Consider the following 8,659-nt stretch of genomic DNA (forward strand, 5'->3'; position numbering starts at 1 on the left):
GGCTGCATAACCTGTACACTTAATAAGGAGGTGCTTCTGAGGCTGTGTTCTCATTATAAAAAGCTGAATATATATTGGCCATTCTTTCTTTAGGCTTTAAAAAATTTTTTTAGAAGTAACTGGCAGTTACTTAACAGTTGCTTTGGGAAGAAAATAATTCCCTTTTTCCAAGAATTCCCTTTTTCCGAATTTACAAAGCTCAGAGGTTGAGATTGAAATTTTTTTTTTTTTTTAATTAGTAGAGGTGTGGTTGAGAGAGACGTACAGAGAGTGAAGTGTGCTATAAATTACTGCCCAAATCTCCCTGAGTGGTTTCAAAAGATTTTCTGTCAAAAGCATTTCTCCAGAGCAGGCCTGTGACACCTGTTCCTATTTTCTCATCTTTACCTGCCCCTCCTGAATGGGGGGTTGGAACTGGAAGATCTTTAAGGTCCATTCCAACCCAAGTTGTTCTATGGTAATGCGACAGGTTGGTAGGAATAATGTAAATTGAATGCATTTTGTTTCAACCTTTGCAGGAAGATAATTTTCTGAAACCTGCAAGGTACTGAATTTATCATACTGAACTCCTGATGGTTAATACATCATACTGCTGGCAGAAATAGAAGACATCACATATTACAATCCTGCAGCTCTTTATGCTGTAGTTGGCCTTCTAACTAATGATGCCTAATGTTCGTGTTAGTTGTGATATAGCATAATTCAGAATACAGCTGGGCAAGTGCACGCCTCAAAGATGAGGGATTTTTTGATAGAAGGATGACTCGGAAACAGACCTTTTTTTATTAAAGATCAGGATTTAAAAGACCATCTGCAGTGTAGAAGAGTAAAAAGACAAACATAGGAGCCCAAGAGGCGCTAGACTTGGGCTTTGCAGGATTTTAAAATATTGCAGCAATGAACAAGGCACGCAAGTGAAGGATAAAATAAAAGATCCCATAGCGATTGAATAGTTTTTCACAGACCAGTTTCTATTTCAGGCTGATTTCTTCACAGTTTCTATTGGAAATTAAATGCTTTTCAGTAACAATTATAAGACAAGTTTATAAAAATCTGAGCTGCAGACTAGGGGTTTGGAGGGCAGTACATGTTGAGGTAAAGCAAAGAAAGTTGTATTGCATTCAGGTTTTGTGTTTGACAAATCAAGTCTGTTTCCCTGAGCACCTGGTAATTTAATGAATAAGATCTTTTTGTGCATCTGTGAGATATAATTAATTAAAATTGTTGGCTTTTGTTATAAATATTTGGAGCTTAAGTGTTTGGTAATACTTGTTCATGCTGAACATGTTTTTTATTGCCTTCCTGCTTCAAAATGATAGATGATAGATAGATGTTCTCTGTGAATTGGATTTTATCACTTTTTTCTTTTTTTCAGAAGATCTTAGGTGTCCCTTGCTCCTGAGCCATTTGGACTGGAAAATGCTGCTTTTATTGCACTGGAGCTTAGCTGTGAAGCAGAGGCCCATGTCAGTGCAGAGCTGCCTGCTGCGTACGCAAGCCTTTTCACTCTGGAGAGCATCTGCAACACATTGTAGACCTCCAGATGCACTGGTGACTGGGAAAACCCGTCAATAATTTCATGGCCATCTAGGCAGAAAGCTATTACCTTTTATAAAAAGGTTTCAACCAGATTGTTCTTCTTTTTATCTAGGCACAGCATACCAAAGTGAGGAAACACTGATTTAAAGAGCTTACGTGAGTTTGACCTGTCTGGTGAAAACTTTCTGCAGATAAAGAAGTGGATCCTACTGGAATCTCCCCCAAGGAAATTTTCAAACCTTTGCCAGGTAGTAGGTACGTGTGCTAGGATGCACCCATGGATGAGTCACTTCTCAGTGATTTTCTGAGGAGTTGGAATGTTTATTCAAAGATTCTGTGTCCCACTATTAAGAAGCCTATGGCCAAAACCCCCAGTGTAAAGCTTTGTCACTCTTGCCAGCAGTCCCATTAAGAAATCTTACTGTGGACGCAGACTGAGATGGTAGCAAGTTTCTTTTTATGTTTTATTTAGTATAAGTGCAGCACTTGTAAAGGCACTATCTAGTCATGGATTCAACTTTGTAAAGTAATTGACTAAGAGGAAATACAAACCTTGTCTTGCAGAGGCTTTGAACTTACACAATATTTTTTGACAGGTTAATAGTAAGAAATGTCACTTTTTAATATGTTATCAGCAGTTGGGATTATTTTTCAGGGTTTCTTCTGTTACAATGAGGAATTCGGGTTTTTCCCTTGTATTCAAAAATTTATCTACCTGTAATGGTAGATGAATTCATTATTCTGTGTTTTGGCTCTTTTAAAGCTGGGAGTTATGTTGTGTATGTTCTTTGATTAAAATAGAATAATCCCTTGTTGCCTCAGGGAACCTTCTGTATCTGTAAACAGGCAGAGTAGCATCCAACACAGAAGTAGATTTTTTTTCCCCTTTAATTACTGTTTTTTCATTTTAGGAAGAAAGAGAGAGGATAATTCATCTTGCTCATGAACCATTGATCACCAGGTAATAAGAGGCAGGAATTTCCCTGATTCCTGGACTTGGATACATTTTTTGTGGTTAAAAATTGATCCTTTATATCTCTGGCAGGCTTAGTGGAAGAATAAGAAGTGATGAAGTTTTTGTAGCAGCTGAATGCTACATAAATGGATCACATCAGACGTCATTGTTATCACAATTGGTACCTAACATACAAGAATTTCCTCTTGAGAACTGAAGAATTTAGAGCTATTTAATCCAAACACTTTTTTGTAATGAGGAATTAAATGGTTGTACTTGGGTTTGAGAGGCAGCTGGTAAGAAATACGAAAAACTGGTATGAAAATAACCTTGGTATTCTGCCATTTCCTTTCCAAATGTAAAACAAATAGCCTCCTACCCTCCCCTCCCAAAAAAAGAAACCTTACTACAAAAAATGGAGAAAATAAAACAGAAAAAGAAAGAACAGCAACCAACCAACCAACAAAAACAACAGAAAAAATGAATTTGTATTTCTGCCTGGGAAATTTCCAGTTACTCCAGTTCTTACTGGTATTTTGATACCCACTCCAGTACTGGTAGTATCTTATAACTGGTTTCCCCAAGGCTGTGCAACTACATCAGAGAAATATGAGATAATCAACCTCGAAGGTTCATGTGTTAGCAATCTGCTCTATTTTCCACCATGACAGGAGGCAAATGTTTCTATGTGGTGTTGTTCTCATTGATATCCAGGCCAAGTGTCTACAGGAGGCCAGCTCTTCTCAAAAACTTTCATCTTTTCTACTTTTGTGAGATGTGCTTCCCTCACTTGAGAAATACTAGGGAAAAATATTAGGGAGGTTGTTAAATAGTTTCACTCTTTTAATCTGCGGCATTTAGCTCTCACACAGATAAAGTTGAACTATGAGTGTTGTTCTTGCAACAAGTTATTTTTGCAGCAAAGGAATTCAGACTCATACAAGAAGTATGTAGAGAGAGGAAAAAAGAGAATTTTGTTGATTTCTGGTTCTCCAACATACAAATAAACTTAGCAAATCTGTGCCTCCCTCAGTTACACAGTTATTTAGCAAGACTCTCCTTGAAAAGATTTGGTTTGACCTTGCCAGTTATGATTTTCCTCTGGAAAGATATGATCAAAAGGAGGAAATGCTCATGAATTTAAGCACTGTTAACATGCAGTGCAGTTACCCAGGATATTACTGCCAAGTTGAAGAACTCTGAATTTGTCCTGCTTGCATGTCAAGAAATAATACTTGGATGGAAAATAAAATGTGGTTAAAAAGTGGAGCCAGTGGTGGGGAGAACTTTTTAATAAACACAAAACAAGAAGCTGAAGTGTGCAGGGTCATGTGCAGTTCATGTGGCTGTGCTGTCAAAGTAGCTGAGTCCAAACTATTGCGCTCTCATTATTATGAATTGATGAGTTTTGGAGGAAATTGCATTGGAAGTTGATGCTACAGAAAACATCTCTAGTGGTAATACATAAGGGGGGCAAAGCAGGATATTTTTAGTGTTATTAGGGAAACCAGAAAACTATCAGGTAGCATAATAAAGAGGAAAGTAATTCAGAGTTCGCATTGCAAAAATTCAGTAAAAACATACAAACAGCAAAGTGATTCTTGCAGCAAAGATGTCTTGGTGACTGGGGCAAGAGAGAGTTTTAACCTGACCGGAAAGGAAAGCCATGAGTGTCTGTTGCAATGCATTCACTAATAAATTTCAGATTTACACAGTCCAGTAGTTTCTGCTGCAGAGAGCTTTGACTCATTATAGTAAGACAAAAGTTGATAAAGTTCAGGTGACTTTTTGTGCTGCAATAACTTGAGATAGTAATTATAATATTTTCAAATTAATTAACTGATTTTTCATTTAGCTTTTTTCTTTTATTGTAAGTTACAGTTTTATATACATGAAAGCTGAATTAGTGAATGTTGCAGCTTTGAAGTTCTTTGGCTCAATATTTGCTTTCTAAATGATGCTGTTATTTAATCTTGAACTGTGAAACCACTATATTCTGCTGAGTTGAAAGAGCATTGTGAAATATAGTATTGCAAAATGCACAGGAAAGCAGTTGTAATGTTTCTTCCTGAAGCAGGCAAGTACAACAGCGCTTCTAAAATGCAAAAGCATATTTAAAATTGTCAGTATATAAGTGAGCAATAATTACCAAGCGCTACTTTCCACAGGTTTTCTACGCTTTCAGACTCTCGTCTTTTTTGTGAGAATGACCACATTCTTTTAATTTATCTACAGCTGACATGAAGTCGTGAAACTTTCTTCTGATTCGATTATACAGAAAAGTTTGAGAACCACTCACCCAAGCCAGTAATGCTCAATATAGAAATAACCAAGATAAATGTGTATTTCAATGAAATAAACAAGCAATAAACTCTTTCAATTCTGGAATAAGCAATCCCAGTGGGGGTTAGGAAGTACAAATCTATCTGGCTGAAGGTGAGCTCAATCCACTGTGACAAAGCTGTGGGTTCTCCTGTCCTTGAGGCACCTCCCTGCATCCTACCTCGAAGTGACAGGAGTGCCTGTGTAGGGTGGCTGCAAATGACTTAATTTATCACAGCTGTCACCTCTGGGATGGCTTTAAGCTCTGCTAAACACCTTTTTTTTGTCTATGGTCTTGCAGGCCTTGGTGGATGAGCTTCCATGAGCCACACTGGAGGGAGAGGAAAATCTGTAACATATTGGGGTCTGCTGTGAAGGATCCTTATGCAGCTAGTGTGAGGTACAATGATATGAGCTGTCCTGGCTTCTGTAAATCTCTTGCTGTCGTTGCAGCAGTGGTGAGAGAGTTACAGGTACCCACAGAAAAACACAGTGGGCAGCCAGGAGAATATTGCTGTTCAGTGCTTGCCCCTGGTGAGAAAAATGATGTTCCAAATTATTAAGTGGCTGTCTCTGGAGTCAGGAGAGCTGATTTCCTTGTTATTTTGTTTGATCTTCAGACAAATCATTTGTGCTGCAATTTGATGAAACAGTTAAAATAAAAAATGCTGCTGAAAAAGCAGAATTCCCGCACCCCTCATCATTGTTTGAGCCCCAACCTCCTTTCCTGCATTAGCAGTACTTCTCGCCTAGTCCTGAGGAGAGCTGAAATGCAGCCTAACAGTGACTGCGAAACTATGGTAACCCTGAGACAATATTTTAACTGCTGTTAGGGAGACAAAGCAAATTTTTCTTTCTTAATTTGCAGTACTGACAAAAATTGTAGCTGTCTGTGGATTCATCACGTCTGGCACATCCCCCAGGTCTTTGCTAGGTCTTTCCAAAGTTTCTTGTAATCCGTAGTTGGCCACAAGAATCTAGAATAATCAAGGGGACATAGTCGCCTTGCTGTTCACCTTCCTTTTCAATTCATTAATTCATGGGTTGAATGTCCTCAGTCCAGTCCTGAGGCTGGTCCCTAGGTCACTCCAGTATTAACCTCTGTCAACAGTGAGAAATGGCTACTGATATCCAATTCATTCTGTCTCCAGTTTTAAACTGTGCCACGACTTTTATCCATGCTGATTGCCAGATTTCTTCAATAGCTTCTTGTGCAGGAAGACTTTTTTGGTCCAAAGTCTTTGGAAAACTTAAATATTTTCTGTCTAGAAGTTTCTCTATTTAAAATCAATTGGCTACCAGGGATGAGGGGCAATAGGAAGAAATTATATGGACAATTATTTTACAAAGCATATTTCCTTAACAATCAGTAATTACCCTGCAAATTTACAGTCCTTGGGGGCTGGTGACTCTGACTTCAAAGGAAGCAAGAATGTGAGTATCCCAAGCATGTAAATGGTCAGGCAATTAAAAGTTCTTGTTTTCCCCAAAGTCTTTGTGAAGCATCCTACTCTAAACTGCTCTTTACAAGGGTAAGTATATGCTTTGGGGAGCAATCGATTCCTTTCCTGAATGAGTTAATCAATTCCCTGTCCCTGCCTCGTGTAGCGAACAACAAATTACCAGTGGCTGTTAAGGCAACTTCAGTGCACGACTTCATCTAAAGTAAGTTTGGATAGATCATTAATATTGCAGACCCTGGAATAGGGTGAACTTGTATCTCTGCAATATGTTCTAGAAATGCATTGCATCTGAAAATCCAAGGTTTCCAGCAGGCTGACACTTCAAACAGCCTGTGAGAAGCCATCAGACTGTCTTGTGTTTCAATTACTTATCATCAGTCTGTGAATACAGTAGACAGTCCTTTGGAATTCAAAGAAATACTTTGAATGGAAATGTATCAACTTTGCTAGAGTTCGTCACTACAATGATAGCATAGACATGAAAAATAAAATTAGTAATGCCTGGTTCTTACGCACCATTTGCATGTGGGAGGTTTGACAGAGGAAGCAGATACTTGGAGATAAAAGCGCCATGGTCAAGGACAGAAATAGAAAGAAAATTCAGAGTCTCAAAATTCTCAGTCAAGTTCCTCTGGGGCTTGCTGCTACTAAATCTATTTAGGACCTTATAGTTGTGTCCAGAAGTCCTGGCCAAATACTGGTGTCTCTCTTCTATGATACAATGCACACAGGTAAATAGCTTAGAGCAAGCTAATGTTTGACATCAGCTGTCACTTCAAATATTTCTGAGAGATCAAAAGTCCTCAGTTTCAGTAGGATAAACTCTGAATACTCTTCACACAGAGGAAAGCAGCAAGACTGATTAAAGGTCCTGGAAACATGCAATAACAGACCTTCTAATATGTAAAACACTCTTGCAAAGAGGAAGGGAAGCTGTCTTTCTCCATGACTGTGGCAGATGAGGTAAAAATGGGTATAAACTACAGTGAGGAAACTGGTATCAAGAAATAGTGAATTTCTGAGACAGCCTATGGAGTCTCCATTGCTAAATGCTTTTAAAAACAGATATGAGGGATTTTTCTTTTTAAGGAGTTACTCAAGTAAGCCTTTGCAACAATGTGCTTTTTCCAAACTCTTCCTAGGCCAGCAATTTTGTGAAGTTTCATCTTCTTGAGGGTTGTATATATATTTAATATATATACAGCTAAATATACTGTTTTAAAAAGCATTAAAATACCTGACAAAAATGCATACAAGGAATGCATATTCATGCAATTTATATGGATTATCATATCTTAAAGTCATAGAAGTTCAGCTGCCTTTCTGGGCTTTTTTAAGGTTGACTTTGGATTTGGTATCCTCTGAAACTGAGTAATTTATGTGTAATGTGTACTTTATAGATACTTTCAGATGTTTTCAGATATTGTGCTTGTTGAAGGTAACTTCTGTGTAGACCTTATGGGAAAAGAAAATTGGAATTTTAAATTGGAAAATTTTAATAAATTTAAAAATAACTACGGAAAAAGAAACTTGGCTTGGAATTTTAAAAAGAAAATTATAAATCTTGAAGATGAGGTTGGTTTTTTACTTCTTTCTTTCAAGTACACGTCCCCTGCAGCTGTTCGTATTGATTCTAACACCGACTACTCTGCAGAATCCTACTGAGTCACTGTTACAGCTCAGTCTATGAAAAACAAACCACCTGAAAAATATTTCAAAAACGGCTCTGAGACCCATGCTGGATGTTGAACAGTGTTAGAAACACAAAGCTGTTCAATTGATCAAAGTTCAGTTCTGATGCCTTACATAGGCATAGGCTATATGCTGGTGTCATTAATTAATTTCGAAGTGTAATACTTTATTTGTGTATCTGTCTGTGTTCACACTGTCTGTATTATTAGTCTAGTGTGAAAACAGCTTCTAGCAGTAAAGTTTATTTCTATTCCCACTCAGATATGATGTCTGCCATCGCTGGCCTCTCTTCACTCATGCCATACTTAGCTGCACCCACAGTGCTAAGGTTGTGCTTCTCTAGTTGTACAGGTCTACGAGTCTAGACAGGATTGTTTTTTTCTGTTTTCTAATAGATTTTAGTTTCCTTCATGATGTAGCATTGCTGATTTATGGATCTTTACTTCCAGGAAAATGGGATTTATAAAAAACAAACCATTTGCCAACTTCCTTTGGAGATTTCCCCCATTCATTTTAGTTAATTGAAATTATAAAAATTCTGCAATGCCTCCAGCAGAGATTTCTCTGCAGAGTACTACTTCTGGCCAGCTTCACAGGTCGATATTACTTCAGCAGATACAAATAAGATATATCAAGAAATGTGTGTTAAAAGGCCCCATTAATTTGAAATAACATGGCCTAGGGTATT

The 8,659-nt window shown here is 37.8% G+C and overlaps 1 long non-coding RNA gene across 1 annotated transcript; it reads left to right on the plus strand.

Moving 5' to 3' along the window:
* LOC148223702 (uncharacterized) lies at window positions 1-7,736 on the plus strand. Its single transcript, XR_015804004.1, has 3 exons — window positions 1-1,794; window positions 2,451-2,500; window positions 2,585-7,736. It is a non-coding gene; the product is annotated as an uncharacterized LOC148223702 (long non-coding RNA).
* Window positions 7,737-8,659: the final 923 nt, after the last annotated feature.

Source organism: Sturnus vulgaris, chromosome 5, assembly GCF_052056855.1.
Source record: "Sturnus vulgaris isolate bStuVul1 chromosome 5, bStuVul1.hap1, whole genome shotgun sequence".
NCBI classification, from domain to species: domain Eukaryota; kingdom Metazoa; phylum Chordata; class Aves; order Passeriformes; family Sturnidae; genus Sturnus; species Sturnus vulgaris.